The sequence below is a fragment of the Semicossyphus pulcher genome, unplaced genomic scaffold (genome assembly GCF_022749685.1).
Source record: "Semicossyphus pulcher isolate SPU_LCO1_2020_fin unplaced genomic scaffold, fSemPul1.0.p SCAF_21, whole genome shotgun sequence".
Classification (NCBI taxonomy): domain Eukaryota; kingdom Metazoa; phylum Chordata; class Actinopteri; order Labriformes; family Labridae; genus Semicossyphus; species Semicossyphus pulcher.
In genome coordinates, this window is record NW_027211695.1 from 11749005 (window position 1) to 11767070 (window position 18066).

Genomic DNA, 18066 nt, shown 5'->3' on the forward strand with positions numbered 1-18066 from the left:
CTGCTGAGACCAAGTGGGGTGTGTCATTGTCTACAGGGCAGTAATGCATTATTCTGCTGTTTGCTATTAAACAGAAAATACGATTCTGAATGCTCCCCACAAACTCTCCACAAGATTCTCTAATGTTTCATCTTTTTTTGTCAATCAAAATGATTAAAATTGCAAGGAAAGCAAGTGGTGCCACTAATAATATGTTTCGTTCCATTAGCGTTCCACTGGTCTACATAATGCTTCAACTTTTATTCCGTTGCATGCCTGACTCATACAACACATTTCCAGTATGCTGTGAAGCACAAGAAAAAACAATGCACCACTCACAACATTGTGCCCAAACATAAATCCAAGCTAACAGTGATAAGTGAGCGTGTGAGAAACAGAACACACTGCCAAGAGGAAAAGAGCACGAAAGGAGGTGGGAGTAAGATTGGAAGAGCACCAGTTACCTTCCCAGAGGGCAGCAACCTCGTGGTGGGCAGGAAGGTAGAAAGTGAGATGAGAAAAAAGAGAGAGGTGGGAATAAATGTAAAGGTACAAGGAAGTCAAGAGAGATTACCAGTGATGAAGTGAAGAGAGGTGAATCAGTGTGGGGAATGCAGACAGGGTGTGATGTGTAAGAGGTTTAAAGGTGTGAGGGTGAGAACACGGAGGACAAGATCAGGGCACACAGGGGGAAGAGGAAAAGGATGAGATATTGAACGTCCTGTGTCATACATGAGAAAGAGCACATTTCAATTTAAGTGTGTTTGTGCCATGCCTTTCCTGGCAAGCCAGCGTCTGTGTAGAAAATTAAATGATCCTGCCGTTTGGTAGCTTGAGTTTGCTCTCAGCTATTTGGAATGACATCTTTGCAGGCCTTTTCTCCCATCAAGAATAACAGTCCGTGTAATTATCCGTGTGCACAGGTGAGTGTTAACAATCTGAATTAGCAATAAACAAACAATAATAATTGTTTCTTTTTGATATTCCATTTCAATCTCTCTGAAAATGCAGGCTCTCACTTTCTGCGAACAGAAAGGGTTTGTGGGCATGCTCAATAGGTCAGGATGCAGGAAAAGCTAAATTAGGCGTAAAAGAAAATGGGCTTTCTGCCTTAGACAGAAAGGTTAATGGCTTTTTGAGATTGCAATGACATATTACTGCAAACACCTCCAGGCAAACAAATTATTTGATTGAAATATTGCAGAATGCAGTTGTTAAAGTCTGTTGTTAATGGAATATTAAATCTACAGGCATGTTTATATGTTTGAGAGTGGTTTACAGCTAAATAAATGTACATTTGTGACAAGTTAAACCATAATTCATTCATAGTTTTTTAAAACTTAAAGAAGCAATTCGCCCCAGAAAAAGCCACTGTCAGTCAAAGCTAGTGTTCTCTGTAATCGATACAGGGAATAATATTTGAAATTGGCGCAATAGTTGTGGAGAAAGTTGTACAAACAGCTTGCGGTTTCGCCTACATTTCCAACCTGGCGATTTTTAACGAGACATAACATCGGAGGTGGGCGTCCTAGATTGAGGAAGTGTAGTTTAGCAAGCTCCCTGGCCTCCGCCAGATGACGTTTTATGTCGTCTGGTGGGGGTTTTCCTGGGCCCATTGGAGAAGCGGATAGCGTCCTCCAAAGGCACAGAGCGAAATTACCGTTTTTTCCTATCATGATGCCATTAGCTCCCCATAATAATAATAGGACTGAGGTTGGAAATCTGCGAACTGGCCCTTTAAGAAAGTAAAGTCAATTAATGGTCTGATAAATTTTAATCGCATACCTGAGATGGATACCTTCTGTCTTAATCCATGTGTGGCAAACTTTCCACCGCAGATGTCCCTATAAAACATCACCATATCAATCTTCTGTCACAGGAAACAAGTCAAACTGGACCCATGCAGACAGTGACCAGGCAGCATGGCAGGCAGATGCAGAAATAAGGGATATTTAATGACATAAACAAAAAGGCAAAAAACAGGCTAGGACTCACCATCAGGGAAAATAAACGCATACAATGAACTTGCAGATAACAAAAACAACCGCCTCGCTATGTGCTGATGAGCTGAAAATGAACAACAGGTGTGTGGGTAGGAGAGTCGGGGCTGGTAAGCAGGTGAAACTAATGAGGGCAATCAAACCTGAGGGAAACACGCAAGGGCAGGAAGTAAACAAGACAGGAAGTAAAACAGGAAACACTTAAACTGAACTCTGAATATTACTAACCAATTTTAGGTATGTTGTCATTTCAAGCAGAGTTACTTGGCTTGTATAACTTGCTAACGAGAGTGTTTAGGTAATAAATGCTGTGTGTGTGCAAGTGAAGTCCCTGTTTGGTTGCAGAGGTGAACCTGTAGCTGTGCCGAGTGCAGCCACATTTTGTATTGATAGTGATTTGCATGTATTGTAATATTATTATTATATTTTGCACTGTTATGTGTATTGTACAATTCATGCACTTTGGAAAGTTTGAGCTGCTTTATGCTTGATAGTATATGAGAGAAACGTTTCAGGTTAATTCTGTGTATTATTAGGATTTGTACTTTCTACAATGTTTCGATACCATTTTTTCCTTTTCCGATCCCTATTCCAATACCTAGTTCTGAGTATTAGCCCATACTGAGAACCCCTCTGATACTAGCAGTAATAAAAAAAATACATGGTTTTTAACGAATTGCTTTTTTTGTAGCCCTGATTAACTCTCTGTTTGCACCACATTTTTGTTGTTTGTTATCTTCATATGATAATTTACCTGAAACCAGTATATTTTTGGGGTACTAATAAATACTGGGATCGAATCAGTGCGTCGACTAGCGTACTCACAATACCTGGTGCTGCATTTTAGGCAATATCATAGGACTATACTAGCATCTGTATCGGAACAACTATACTCTCTACCTTCCTGTACATGTCTTGTACAAAATTTTTTTGGGCTTTTGCCTTTATTTGATAGGAAATGTGGGGAGGAGAGACTGGGGGATTACATGAACCAAACGGTTGCAGAATGGGAGTCAATTCTGCGATCAGTGCGCAGAGGACTTTAGCCTCTGCATATGAGGCGCCTGCTCTACCAACTGAGCTAAACCAGCGCCCAGTTATAAAGATTTAAAACATAAATTGGACTGCAGATATTACTGAGCAAACATCACCATATCAACATATGTATGTGAATATATTTTTTTAAGTGCTTATATAAAAGTAAGATGGATTGAAAACAGAGAACCCCACTTTGTGTCTGAAGGGACCCAAGGGCCACATGAGAGGGCCTTTTGCCTGGTCACTTATGCGTAGAACAGCGGTAATCAAGCAACCCACTATAATGCTGTTCTAGAGGCATAAGAACATACAAAAACACCACAGGGGAATTCTCTACAGACCAGCAGCTCCCCCTGGGGCTCCGCTGACCTCAAACACAACATATATCACAGCTGGGAACGTCTGCGTGTAAGTGTGTGTGGGATAGTTTGCGTTGTTTCTGTGAGAGGGGAAAGCAAAAGGGACCGCGTGTCTAGATACATGTGATAGCGAGCATGTATCAATGTCAATGACAAGCCAGAGACGTTTTTGGAGACAGGCATTGGGATGATAGTGTGTGTGTGTGTGTGTCTTGGGCTCACCTGTCAGGTCTCCCTGGTGGGCCATTAACGCCTATGCTTGGCTAGGGTCTATCAAGTGTAGGACATCAACATCACCCCTGTACATGAAGGCACACACTCGGGCCCTCTACCTCCTCACCTTGGCTGGGATGGGATATCACTGGGGGAATGTACATCAACCACCAAAGACAATTTGTCTTGATAGCTGAGATCGTAACCCCATAGCGATCTTTCTCTTTCTTGCTCTCTGCCTCATCTCTGTCCCTCGGGTTGCTGGATGTGTCCGAAGGTAAAAAGCACGACTGGCTGACATGATGTTTTGGCTGATTGACGACAGGCTGGCTCCCCACATGAGTGGAGAAGCAGCCTCTCTCCCTGCCTGGGGTTTATACGAGGAACTGAATGAGCACTGGCACATGGATGTGGAGCAGTAAATCTTTTCTTCAATGAGATCTGGATGCTGCCTGAAAACACATGGGCGTCATTACGAAATTACTGAGGGAAGCACTGATTATACTTCAGCTTAAATAGCTGCAGATAGCAAGCTAAGTTGGAGTAAAATTCACATTTTTTTTCTTTTATCATATTAGCTGGGAAATCCTGGCAGGCCCCAGCCCACCGACTGAGGATACATGGCTCTGCAGTGGGAGAGTGACGGAGGCAGATGTTTGGCTGTGTTATGACCCTGGTAATAGGACAGACATGTGGCTGTCCTGCATCCAGAGGAGCAGGTGCTGCCACCACACAGCCATTACCATCTGCATTGATGAGATCAGGGACACAGCCATGCTGCATGTTAGATGGTTATTACCCCTCAAAGTAAAACATAAAATAAATAAATGTGCAAGCTGGTAAAGTCAGCAACCTACCCCAAAAACTGTGTGTAATATTCCAAAGGGGACATGTAGGGATGACTCATGAGTGCAAAGCCCTTAGCGCAATGTCCATTATGTTATATCATTTTTTATTTTCCATGGTATCACTATAAAATTATTATTATTTGGCACTTAAAAAATGCTGCTGTGATATTTATCCCTCACTGATTAACATGGTCAGCCTTCTATAGGGATTAGCAAGACAGAAACAGATTATTACTCTGTTCACTGTGTTAAAAGGGTATACAAATATATACAGTATTATAGATAGATGGAGAGATGGAGGTAAGTGACTGAGGTATGGATGGATGGGGGGACTGCTTGAAGTGGTTGGGTGAATGGTGGCAGGGATGGATTAAAAAGGAAGATAAAAGGTGGAGGGATGGATGAGAGAGAGGTGAATAAAAGGGCTCGTATCCCTTTAACGTCTTCTGACGTCATGCTGATGCAGATCTGCCCGGCTTGATGCGAGCAGAGGAGAGGAGGAGAGTGATGCCGTAAAAATGAAACTCCTCAGCACTAATTTCTCACATCCCTCCCCAGGAGAAGATGGAGACCAACTCTGCGTCACCGTCTACTCAACAGAGCGAATTAATACGTATTTTCACCACTGAGTGGATGTGAGTATGCGGTCAACGCGACAGAAACTGCGGTATACGCGACACATTTTTAAGTAGAAAAGCGACAATATTGAGGTCAGAGGAAAGCGTTGCCAGGGCGACCAGCTTGCTAGGGAGGACACTGCGGCGCGCGCCGGGAGCGAGCGTGCGTGCCTGCGAGGTTGCGCACGTGCGCGCGTGTGCGGCAGCTCGGTGAGACGGTCACGGCATCCACACAGCGGCAGCGGCAGCAGAGGCAGCATCTTCTCACAAGACTAGACGGACTACTGAAAAGTCAATGCCCGCCGTTTCGGTGACGAGTTTAAGCAAGCCGAGGCTTGCATCGTGACTTGAACCAGTCGCAGTAGTGTCGGAGCTGTCTCTTGGTGGGATTTATTGAGGATTTATCGACGACGTCCCAGAAAAATGCCCAAAAACTGAGTAGCTGCGACCATTGGTCAACACAGATGACACTTCCCGGCTGTCAAATTCGCCAAGACCCCGCAGACACGTCCAGGTTATCGGGGGTCATTTTGTCGTGTTAAGGCATCGAGAAAAAAAGACACTCTTCCTGAGGTAAACCGGACTGTCAGCTGTGAAATTAATTAATATATTGCCGTGCTGGAGAATACAGGGACTGAGCCGAGCCGAGCCTGCCTGTTTGGACAGGGAATCATGCTATATCCTGCTGTATTCGGTGTGTAATGCAGTAGTTGCAGCCTTTATTTTTGGTATTCACTCCGCTGTCATTGTCTCCAGTCATGAAGTCCCACCTGCCGGCCCGGTTGGATTGAACGAGGCACTGTTGTCGGTGGGTTGTTTTTTTGTTATTTTGTTTTTGTTTTATTTTTTTTAGAAGCCAGCAGTTTTTGCTCGCTTGACATTTACCACTGCCGGAGGAAGGTTTATTGAAGAGGACGAGGAAGAGGAGGACAAAATCTCCTGTAAAAAATTGGTGGGAATCTGGCACCCAACCAGCACCCGTGGATCACAAATTAACAGGTAAACTAGGTTTACATGGTCACTGCTAATTTCTTTTGAGGAGATGATTTTTACTGAAAAAATCGAGATGAAAACTAACGTGTTGTTTCAATTGAATATTTTTCAAAATTTGCATTTAATTTGCATTATTTAGTGAGTGTGTGTGCGTGTGTGGGCTTGAAGGGTGTTTTTGACACCTATAGTGAAAAAAATAGCACCAGAATCAGAAAATATGTTACCTATATATAATAAAAAATATATATATTTTTGGGAAATTAATTGAGAAATATGTAAGCTGAAAAAAGCATTTAGAGTTGTCTGTATCATTTCTGTTATGATTGTTTCTGCAGCATGTGTGTGTATGTTGTATGCACATGCATTAGCTGTGTGGCGATGTCCAACCTGTTGTAAATGCATCATGCAGGCGAGCTGCTCCTTCACAACAGAGAAGATGTATCCTCTGTTCCATTAACGAGGTCTTGGACTCAGAGCTCCTCTGATGGTATGAGAGAAACAGAGGCTGCTATTCAGTCAGGCCGAGCTCATTTCTCTCTCATCGCAACATGCAGAATTTGTAGCTTATTAATCAAAGTATTTTGTTGCTTTGGTCAATGCTGGATTGATCATTGTGTGTATGGCAGTCATTGTGCATAGCTTAAATTGAGTATTCTTTGGAATAAGAGTGAGATCAATAGGAGAATATTTATGAAATGTGCAAGCAGCCAGCCTGTGTTGCAGACAGTTGTAATGCACACACACTCATAAAAAGCCTCCTTCAATATTAAAATCAGCCTTCAACTTAATATGAGCATGTTTTCATGCCGTCTTTATACTCAACAGACCCAGGAAATGCCATGAACAGGGGAACATATTCCCCTAAATGCCCCCTTCCACACACACAAAATGATGCGCACACACAAAGCACAAAGAATGGGGTGCATTTATATGCTGTGGCTGGTGTTGTGGGGGCATTTGGATCGGCAGGGCCTGCTAGATGATAGAATTCAGCAGGGACAAGAAGACCTCTGTTCTTATCTGCAGCGACGAGAAGGGGAAGGCAGCGCCGCTCAGCTCAGCTCGCCTCAGCTTCTCTCCTTGGTTTTAGGCATCTAGCCTGCCCATATAGCAGATAGGGACGTCTTCTCTGTGGGGAACAACATTTAAATGTAGTCAAGGGGAAAATATGTGCAACTGTGCGACTGTGTTTGTAGTTGTCGCCTCAGAGGAGTTGCTATTTATCTCAATGATGGCTAGCTGAAAACTTTGAAGACCTGTGGAGATGTTTAAGGGGGATAAAGGTGGCATGCTAATGCAGTGTGTAGAGCGATTGCAGTCATGAGTGTTTGAGAAATACACAGAATAAGAGACAAAATGGGAGAGGGGCAGACACTGTAGAGCAATTCTGCAGCAGTAGATTATTTTGTTCGGGTCAGTGGCTGATTTAGAAAATGCTTACAAAAACACAAAGGATATGTTTTTACTATTTTCTTCGCGTGAACATCCTGCATGCAAGAACCTTTTTATACCTCTGTGTGTGTTTGTCCCAACCAATGCATGCAAAGCCCCTGGAAACATTGCTCACAGTTTTCCATCCCGAGCAAGGTGCAGCCTAGCTGGAGGCAGATGGTCCAGAAGCGTTCAAAGCATGTTGTCGAGTGGATTGATGGCTCCTAGCGCGGGTCGCTAAGCAGTCAACAGATGCAGGCTAGTGTTGTGACAAGGTGGATTCAAATAGTCATAACAATCACACTTTCCCAGTCCTTGAAATCCCCATCACTCCATTTCCTGCTGCTAATTTATTCCTCACTATTTATTTTGACTGTGGATAAATCGGTGACAGCAGTGCGTTGGGATGTTTTTCTGACTACGTAGATGACAGCAGTCGCTGCTAATTTTAGGTGAGAGATGTCATCTGTGTAAGAAATCTTGAACATTATGGCAGCTGACATGTCGACTGGAGAACAGGGGACCCGTCTGATGAATGCTAGTGAAATTAAATGTTTGTTTAGTAAAGGCGAAATGAATTAGTAAAGCCAAGGCTGGCTGAACACCAGGTCCTCAGGGAGGCGCTGTTGCTCATATCTCCCGTCTGTTATGCGGAGCAGATGAAGGAAAACAATTTGTCAGTCATTGCTTTGAAGGTGCGGGAATTTTTTTTGGCAGGGCTGTTGGCATAGTTCTGATTCCCCAACAGCAAGAATATGTCTTGTGCTACAAGGCTAACTTGAGAGCAGTAAGTGGTCGTATAAATGACAGACTATTGAACATTTGTTGGAACTTGGGACCATTTAAGCATCTGTTTAGAAACCCAACTGCATATTATTAATCTAATGCATTAATTGTGTAATTTTTGTAATAAAAATCCAAATATAAACTTGCTCAATTCAAACCCAATATCAGGAAAGCTTACAAAAACTACATAATGTTTCATTTGGACTTGGATTATGTGCTAACTACAGGCCTGTGTCCACTCACTGTGTTTTTTGCACTGGCAGCACCCTCGACCTCAAACAAATGCTGTTGGTAGGTTACAAAAGTGGTCTGGTGGCACTGCGGCTTCCCTTGTTAGTGACCGTTAAGTCTGTTTTAAATTGCTTTCTATGCTTAATATTTGATTTTATTTAAGGAAATTTTACAAAAATAACATAAAAACGATGGAAAGGAACCGTGTCCATTAGCAGCAGTTCTGCACCTGGAAATTATACCCTTGAAAAAAAAACCTGAAACAAATAGCTTCACTGCCACCATTGTTGATATCTAAAGTCCCGCCACCTCTTGATTTTGATTGGTTGGCGAGGGAGAAGTGAAATTGTTGAGCTTGGCAGTATTCCTGAAGTTGAACTATTATCAGCTGGTGTTTTTGCGCTGAGGACGATGAGTGCTGCCGTTAGTGGACACAGGCCCTAATATGTGCAAAAGGCCCTTAAATACATAGGCTAGTATGAAGGCTATTGGGCATTTGGGTTTACAGTGGCTTTAATGAACACTTGTAAGAAAACCAGGAAATATGTCTCCATACTCATCCCTTAGGTTATGAGTGGATGCACAATGTTTTGTCAGATTTAATGCCAAATAGCGGTCGATTTGTCATCTATGTTGCCTCTCAACTCCACCAACAAACACAGTTTTCTTTGCTTCTCTTGTAGAAAATAAAGCGGATTAAATGGAGTAGCAATACAGTGGATGCTCTTTTTTCATACAGGCAGGTTTGGTAATTGACAACAAGCTGTTCACAATGGGAATATGCTTCTGCTTTACCCCTGAGCACCTGCCTTCACATGTAATCCCTCATTCTTTTACATGTACACGTGCAGGTTACTGCTCTCTACCCATTGAATTAGTTTGACAACTTCCATTCTCTGCTTCTATAAGACCTTATATACTCTGCTTGACACCTTTATTGCCTTTATTCCTCATTCATGTATTAATTTGTTTCTCCCTTATCCATTTGTGGCAGAGTCGTTCATTTGGTTCAAAGGGAGCCTGGCTGTTTTGAAAGGAGTGTGTGTCGTTGCTATGGCAGCATCTTTTTGTAAGAGTAAGCCCCCCAAAGATTTTAAACCTGAAGCTTTTTGTTTTTGTTTTAACCGGTTTGAATTTTTGCTTCAGCATGTTTACATGCATAAAGGCTTTAAAATTTACCTCAGAACACATCTCTATATCAATTGCTGCGATAGCAAAATGCTCGAAGCTGCACTTATTCTTTAAATAAAGTCAAGTAAACAATGTTCCCTCCTTCCCACGTCATAAAAATCTTTATTACAGTTTTTTATTACATATAAAATGAGCAAACGTAAGCATTAGCATCTTATTTACTCTTTTTTTTGGGGCCTGGAAGAAAAGAATCCTCGAAGTTGGATGTCAATTTTGTATTCTTATGCAGTGTGTGCTATTGATCTGTCATATTCTTTTCAAGTTATTCAAAGGATAAAGATAAAGGATTATATTGCTGTTGATTATTTTCTGAGACAAGTACCTCCATCTTCCCGGCTCAGTCTGTCTGTTTTGTTGCCATTCTCTTATAGAGTGCTGGACTCCCACAGTCCCTCCACAGTGGCCCATCTTTATCCTTTGTCTGAGCTTGTTGAATGAGATCTTTGCTCTCTGGGGTGCATGATGATCGAGGGGTTCTAGCCATTACTTGTCTTCATTCTTTCTCTCTTCTTCTCTCTGCCTCAGTCTTCCTCTTTTTCTCTATATTTCTTGTATTTCCCACTATTTTGTTTTTACTTTCCTACTTATTCTGTCTCTCACGTGTTTCCCTCACAAGGTCTTTCCTAACCTCCGTCTCCCCTGCTTGTCTTCAAACCCCATGTCATCCGTCAACCTCAGGCTGTGTAGTGTCCCCGGCTGGCTCATTAAGGTTAGATCAAGGTCGAACGCTCTCTAACACATTTTGATCGGAAAAACCTGATGTCCGTTTCCTGAGCCTCCAGCCAACTGCAGCAGCAGCAACCTTCAGATCGCTACCCCTCCTATCACCTGCTGGAACCAGGCTGACCACCGGCCAAGATCAATGAACACTTCTTCAAATAGATAAAAGCCAAAGGAAGTCACAGAGACGGTGAGAAACCACCCAGAACACCCATTGGCCAGCTACAAACTGCTAGCTCCCCTCTCAAGTTTGACATTGCTGGAGGTTAGGTACGGCTTCACGTTCTCTCTGACGGTATAAAACCTGCAGAGATTAAAACCACTGTTGAGTGATTGTTGAAGAAATAATTCCATTCATCACAGAGGTGTGAGGCCAGAATAGGATTTCATGCTTCTGTGTTGCAGAGTCGGATCCTGAATGGAAAGCATGATACAGATTTGATGGAATCAACAGCAGTCGAGTCAGCAACAGCAGGGATTAAATACATCCTGCTTCCTGGCCAATCAGATTGACTGACAGCCGGAATCCATGTTGTTTCGAGTAGTGCAGCTCATCCCTCTGGCTACTGGTCGACTTTCCTGTATTGCTCTTGTGCATCCATGGGAATTTTACCTGCATGCTATGTTTTAGTCCTTAATACCCCTTTGCAATCCTTTTCATAGTCCAGGGATTTCATACACAAATCTCACTGCAACATAACTTTGGAGATTAATGTGTTTTTGAAAAATCCCCCAGTTTCTCGCCAACATAGAACTGCAGTGCATCTTTGTCTCACAAGCGCATACTGTGTGTAACATTTTGCCATCGATGGGGACACTGAGTGAGTTATGGTATTGACAGCATCTCAAGGTCAGGAGTAGCCACATCTCAGCAAGTACTCCCAGTAAACCCTCAGCATCGCAAACAAGCTCCAGGTCAACAGGTCTGGAGACAGGCAGGTAGGCAGGCCTGTGTTCCTGCACTCTTACCCTGGACCCACACGGAGAGAGGAGGAGAGGATGTGCTCTGAAAGTGAAGTGACCACGGGTGTCACGAGGAATCGTAAATGGCAGAGGAAGGATGAAGAGCAAGCAGGAGGGTGTTTCAGAAAGCAAGCAGGGAAGAAACATACTACACAACAGGCTGAGACATCACAACACCACCATCGCTGTTTTCCTATCCTAACATCTGCTATATGCTACCTCTTCCTTGCTGTTGTACACACATTAGTATGGGCTGACACACCACCACACATATTAGTATGAGCTGTCAGCTGGAGCCCTAACAACTAGCTAGAGAAATACCAGTTGAATGGTAATGCTGGCAAAGCAGGCAGCAGCAGTTCTGGCTGTGTTGGCCAACATGTTGAAGTGTTATCACTGTGGCTGCACTGTATAATGATGAGGGTTGTTATAAAACACACATATTTCCTCCTGCTGGCACACGCACTACAAGTATCGGCCACAGTCACTCAAACATAATGAGCCTCCGTGGCGGCATAGCCAGCGGCTGTCCCATTGTACAGGCGAGGCCGTTACCTGTTTGATATCTTTCTGTTGACATAAGTGACGATGGGTCGCGGTGGTTTAGTTTGAGGCATGGCCAGAGCTGCCAGCTAATGGCAACACTTGAGGATGCAGAGATACCAGGCGCTGCTGTCGGTCTCCCAGGGGTTACTGCTGCCTGGATGAGCTGTTTTTCAGAATCATCTTCACTACCTCCTGTACTGCTAAGACATTTATTGTTAAGCAGCGGCTGTGTGTGGGAGCGGGCATGCATTGCGCGTCACCTCTTCAACCTCGCTACACAAGCTTCAACCTCTCACCCCTAAACAAATGGAGCATTTCAAGTACTTCCGTGTGCCGTCTAGCTCCAGTTGATGCATTGTTTGGCTGCTGGGCTTTAGCTGTCGTTATGGCGGACGCTAATGAAAAGAATAAGCCTGTTCTTACATAGTAAATTAGGATGTCTCTTCCTTGACAGGTCCTTGCTAGATTCTGGATGTGTTTGTGTGTATGTGTGTGCTGGTTAGGAAAGGAAGCAGAGGCACGACAGTGATGAATGAGCACCAGAATGGCAGCGTTACACTTCTGCGCTCGATGATGCCAAGCAGGCAATGATCTTTGCTGTTATTGTCACAATCAGCAAAGAAAACACTGGCCCTCTGGAAGAAAAAGGATACACACACATGCACATGAATACACATATACACACACAACAGTGGTTCTGCCTTTGTGCACATTGTAAAGCGCAGAACGCCTCGCAACCGTTGGCACGCCTTTCTCCTTTGATTTGTTTTAACCAAAGGCACTTTCACACTTAATATTTAAGGATGCGGCATGTGTATCCTCCATCCTTCATAGAAAACAATGCGTGTTGTTTGAATCATTCATCTGTGGCTCTTCACACTGTCTCTCAAGGCTGAGGCAATTCTTCTGCTGACAAATGGTAGCAGGAAAAAAGGAGCTAAATTCCAATCTGTGTGGATCACTTCTGGGCCAAACACCCTGCACAGGAAGATTTTTGGGGAAAATACAGGTAGCGGCTCACAGCACCTGGAACATAAATGTCAGTGTTCTGACTCTAACTGAACTTTATTGAGTGCACTTATCTCTTACCCTCAGGCTACAGCATCTTGGTGAAAATGACTCATCTTCGCTGTGCGGTGCCCTTCATATGTCCCTTCTGACATTCTGACTGAAATTCTCCAAAAGTTAGAGTTAGACGGAAAAATTAGTAAAGATGCAGATTTTGTGGTAAGGAGGCGATAGTGATCACAACAGGGGTGTAAAAAATTAGCATTACAAGTATAGGAGACGGACCACAAGGGTAAAATCTATAGGTGGCATGTAAGGGAGGAAAAGCTCACCATTACAGAAAGAAATATTGGGTTGTGTCACCTTCATTAGCCAGAGTAAGGGAGTGTAACCTTGATCGCATGCCAGCGCCTACAGCTGATAAATGGTGAGATTTCTTAGGCTGGATATCTGTTAGTGTGTATTGCTTTTCAGTGGTGGAAAAATTGTGGGGTGAGGGTGTTTCTGCAAAGAAGAGCTGGGAAGAAAGCAACCAGAGCTCCCCCGGTGCTTACATGAAACAATCTCTTTCCGTTTGGGTTCAAACACCAGGGACTTGGAAATAAGAAGGGGAATAGGAGAAGGGGGGGGCGGCGATTTAAAAGGCTGCGAGTCAGCAGGATTTCCTGGTCCTGTTCTTTTTTCTTATTGCCTCTTTCTCTTTCTCCTTTTGTGGAGAATAAACACATTTCAAAGCAAACGCTCCATCCCTCTCATTGTACAACGTGCTTTGCATTCTGGAAGACAGAACCAGAACAAAGGCGTTTGTTGTGCAAGTTCCGCCGATGTGTACGCGTGCGCTTACATGTGCTTTCATTCATGAGATTTTGTCGACGAGTAAATATGTGAATTGATTTTCCAAAGGTCTCTGAAAGACTGCCCCATAGATTGGGTTCTTGACATCTTATTTTGCAAGACTTTGACAAATCTGAAGAGGCCGCGAGGCATCGATTCAAGTAGGTGAGCCGATTGCTCATAATCATCACGAACATGAAGAAATTCCATCAAGAGAATTATTGAATGGTCCCATCCAATTTTAGTTAAGTACAGATGGGAATTTGACTCCTTTGTCAACCTGCTAACCTCCACCCATTTACCCTTCCATACCTCCTCCTTTTTTCTTTGCCACTGGCTACTCAGACCAGCCCCTGCCCTCTCCATTTTCTCCTCTCTCCACTTAATTAACCCATTGATCAGGATGCTCATAAATTAGCCCTCTGGAGAGGCCCTCATAGAGCACTCTTCCCCTTCTCTCACACCCCTCACCCATTCATTCCTCGGCCACAATGTTACAAACAAGGTCCCTTGACTGCCCTGAGCCTCAGTTGTGTCATCATGCGAAGCCAAATGTATTTTTCAAACATTTCAGTCGATTCAGCTGGTCATACATGTACAGCGGGGCAGCGAAAGCCAGAGAGCGTGGAAGGGGGGATTACGGCAAGTAGGGAGCAGGGAGTTGGCCGGAGGTCAATGCTGCCCTTGTACAACCCTTCAATTCATTAGACTCACATAGCTCAACCTTTTCATGGCACCCCCCTTGTGTCTGTAAATGTTTTCCCCTTCCTTCCGTCTCTCTCGTTTGCTCTCTGCGTCTGACCTGTTCTCCTGAGTGGGGTGCGGGGTGCCTGCTCAGAGATTTGCCCAATTAGGAGAATCTCAGAGATCGTTACGGAGGGAGGCCCCTCTAAAACCCCCTTTTCCTATTTTTTCCATTTCTGTAAGCCTCTTTACTCTTCTCTTTCCATTTACATCGCTTGTTCCCCCTTTATAAGCACACCGTTGTTGTCATTTCTTTTATCAACATACCGTATTTTTCCTGTTTCTTTCTAATTCTCTATCATCCTTTTGCCAGCCCTTGCTTTACACTCATTTAACTTGAATCCTCGTCTTGACCCATGCTGCACCACACCCTTTGCCCCTGTTTAGTATCCAGCCTTACCTAAGTGTTTATTTATACGTAATGGATCTGAACCCGGAATATGTTATATATGGTCCGTTAAGGGTGGGTGGATGGTTTGATTTAGAGGCTCGGCTCACCGGTACATGATTCATTCAGGTCTCCCGTTGGGACCACAGCCAGGAATTGGAATTTTAACTCAGCCAGAAGCTGTGTGCCCTTGTGAGAGTTTGCTTAATATAGAATGCTTTGGCAAACTGCAGATGGGGGATTCTTCAGAGAAATATTTCCTGTTAAGAGAGTAGCAACAAGAACTTTGTCACAATAATGCTCACATTGGGTGGCACAGTGAAAATATACCTATCCACCACAATCGTGAGCTGGGTTTGCTCCTCTGCTGTGGTGCTTCCAGCTACACAAGGTGCTTCATCAACACCTTTGGCAGGTACCAGCTGGGAGGGAGCCAGCCAGGGATTCTATCTTTGCTGCAATACAGTAGAGACTTGACCACAGACGGAACCTAGCCACCATGGCGTCATCCATTGATTTGCGGACTACCATTTGGATCCTATTGCAATTAATATACCAACATATGTTATCTCCATCTCTTGTGGCCTGAATGAAAAAGAATGCAGGTGCAGGTTGCCTGTAGGGCTAAAAAGAGCTGTGCACGGGTTGAATGGATTCCTCTCTGCTCATGTGGTGGCCTGCTGTTGCTAGAATTGAGAGAATACATTTAGACTCGACAGAAGATACTATCGCCTCTCGTGACTTGAGAGATCCGAGTCAGATGGTCTGCCATGGGGTTATCTGTCTCTGTCACTATAAAGGCAGGTTAAAACATCAAAGTGAACATGTGTCTTTTGAGCATATGATCACAATAAAGCTCAGCACCGGCTTCGATCACCTGCTGTTACTATCTGGTGGAATTTCAGAGCTCCAAGTTCCGTGGAGGTGAGTGTCCTCTTTCTTGTCTGAGCACATTACATTGGACATTGCAGGACTGCTGACTCCTGCATGCTCCCATGGCTCAGCCTGTCACGCACATGCTCATATGCAAGGACTCACACATGCAGGTTTAATAGCCTCGGGCATATTTCACTATAGCTGTCACTGCAGCATAAGAGTAAATATGTTTAGGGAATTATCTGATCTGCCAAGTGCCCTCTCCAGCTCATGTCTTTTCTGTACAACAGTTATAAGGCTATTACATTTACTCTCTTCAGAGCCAGACTTCAAGGTCAGTGAAGACAGACAGGGATTTAGAATCTGAACTAAGCAGAGAACAAGTTGTGGTTTTACACATCAGAGTAAAATGGTTCCCAGGGGTTCTACAAGTCAAGGACAGTGATAAGTCTATCACACGCAGTTAGAGGAGGGGGTGCAACATTAAATACGACCCAGCTTTATCCCTGGAGTGACAGAGAGAGAGATGATCATACCTGTCTGCCCTTCAGTCAGCATGTTTGTATGCACAATATTATACTGTATAAAGAGTACCGAACCTTTTAGTGTCACAATTTTGATTGTAAAAGTTTGATTATTCGATCATCAAAAGTAGTTTTCAATGAATTTTTTGACTATCAACATCAAAAGCAGGATTGGCGATGCTCTCAGTATTTTTTCTGTCGCTCACATCTGAAGAATAAAAAAACCCTATAAAGATGACACATTGTGCTTTGCTTGTAGCTTGCCGAGCATGAGGGAAACAGGAACAGAGTACAAAGAACTGGACATTCTCCTGATTACCTGAACAGTTTGCCCTCCCTGTTAGACTAAAAGTTATGTTTTAACAATTATGTTTACATTCATAAATCTTCTGGTTTTGAGAGAGAGGCTGTCTGGCAAACACCCAAATATATCCCAATTTATATTCCGAATGCGCTGTGTGCATGTCCAAAGAATGCTCCTAAGACGTGAAAAATACTGACATATCCCACAAGTCTTGATCAGAAAAGGCTTCACATTTTAGGGTGTATGCTGTTTACAGGATCAGCTTTATACCTGGCCCTGTCTGTGCTGTCTGCTTAAACTGACAATCTCGAATATCTCAGTTTCGTTCTATTGGGCGCCCCCTAATGGCGTATGGTAATGGCAATTGCAGGTGGACGCTTCCCGATTTAACCAGATGTCTACAGCTGGCTCCCTTTTTCACGGTTGTAACTCTTGATGTTCCTCGCTGGCGATCGCTTTCCTTTTTAGACTGTTTGCTTTCATCTGAGCGTCGAATTTGTTTCTTTTTCTTTGGATTTTCACTTATTTTTGAAGTTGTAGCTATCTGTAGTCATCGATCTTTTCCAATCTTTTCATTTACTTGCAACAATTTACAGAAACCAGAAAAACAGCCGCTTAGCTCCGCCTACCCTCTCTGGCAGACCAACCACTGCTGGGTGATGGAAAATTGCGTCACTAACTGGGCGCTGCTTGCGAGTTTTTCTGCGAATGTCGCCACAGACACCCAGTCCATAATAATACTATATACTGCAAATGCAAATGCTTTCATCAGTGGGCCATAGACTCATATCACTCATTTTTTGATAGATCGTGACTTAACAGACATTTATTTGCATGAAAATCTTCGAGATGATCACTTTAACATTCTGTCTTTACTAAACTTGGTTCCTGACCTCAGATTTACTTTAGGCTGCCATCGTCACACCTTGCTGGGCATGAAAGATGAAACCTAGACTTCTGGCTAATTTTGACATACTTACAGTAATGTACATAATATACATTGTCCCTAATATATGGACTGAATAACAAAGACCTTTAGTGAATATGTTTTACTGCAATATTCATTGTACATTGGAAAATTTGTGTGCATGTAACTGGATTTGTAGAGTAAAATTTAAAAATTAAATTGCTACGCCAAAAAAAACGGCTTGCAGTTCCAACATCCATAAAAGCATAAATGTGTTTGTCCTCTAACAGTTTAATTACAATGTATTTCTTGGCAAGTCCAGGTCTAATAGAAGAGTGAGATCTTCCATTTTTTAAGTATATGGTTTCAGAGTTTATAAAACAAAACTGGAAGAGGAATCAGATGTGATGTGAATACAGATGTTAATAATATTTTGAATGATAAGAATAACATTGTTTATGTATCACTGAAAAATCAAAGTTAATGGGAAGGAAAGCTGTCTGGAAAGAACGCCCTCTGGGCAACAGATTCATGCTGTAAACAGTTACTGCTAGAAGACACAAATA

General features: G+C 43.2%; 1 protein-coding gene across 1 annotated transcript in view; it reads left to right on the top strand.

Annotated features, from left to right (window-relative positions):
- The first annotated feature begins 5415 nt into the window (after positions 1-5415).
- The window catches only part of nlgn2a (neuroligin 2a), a 224828-nt gene continuing 212177 nt past the window's right edge, over positions 5416-18066 (top strand). The window contains exon 1 of the mRNA XM_069671777.1: positions 5416-6053. The gene's annotated coding sequence lies outside the window, so the exon portion shown is untranslated. The remainder of the gene's footprint in view (positions 6054-18066) is intronic.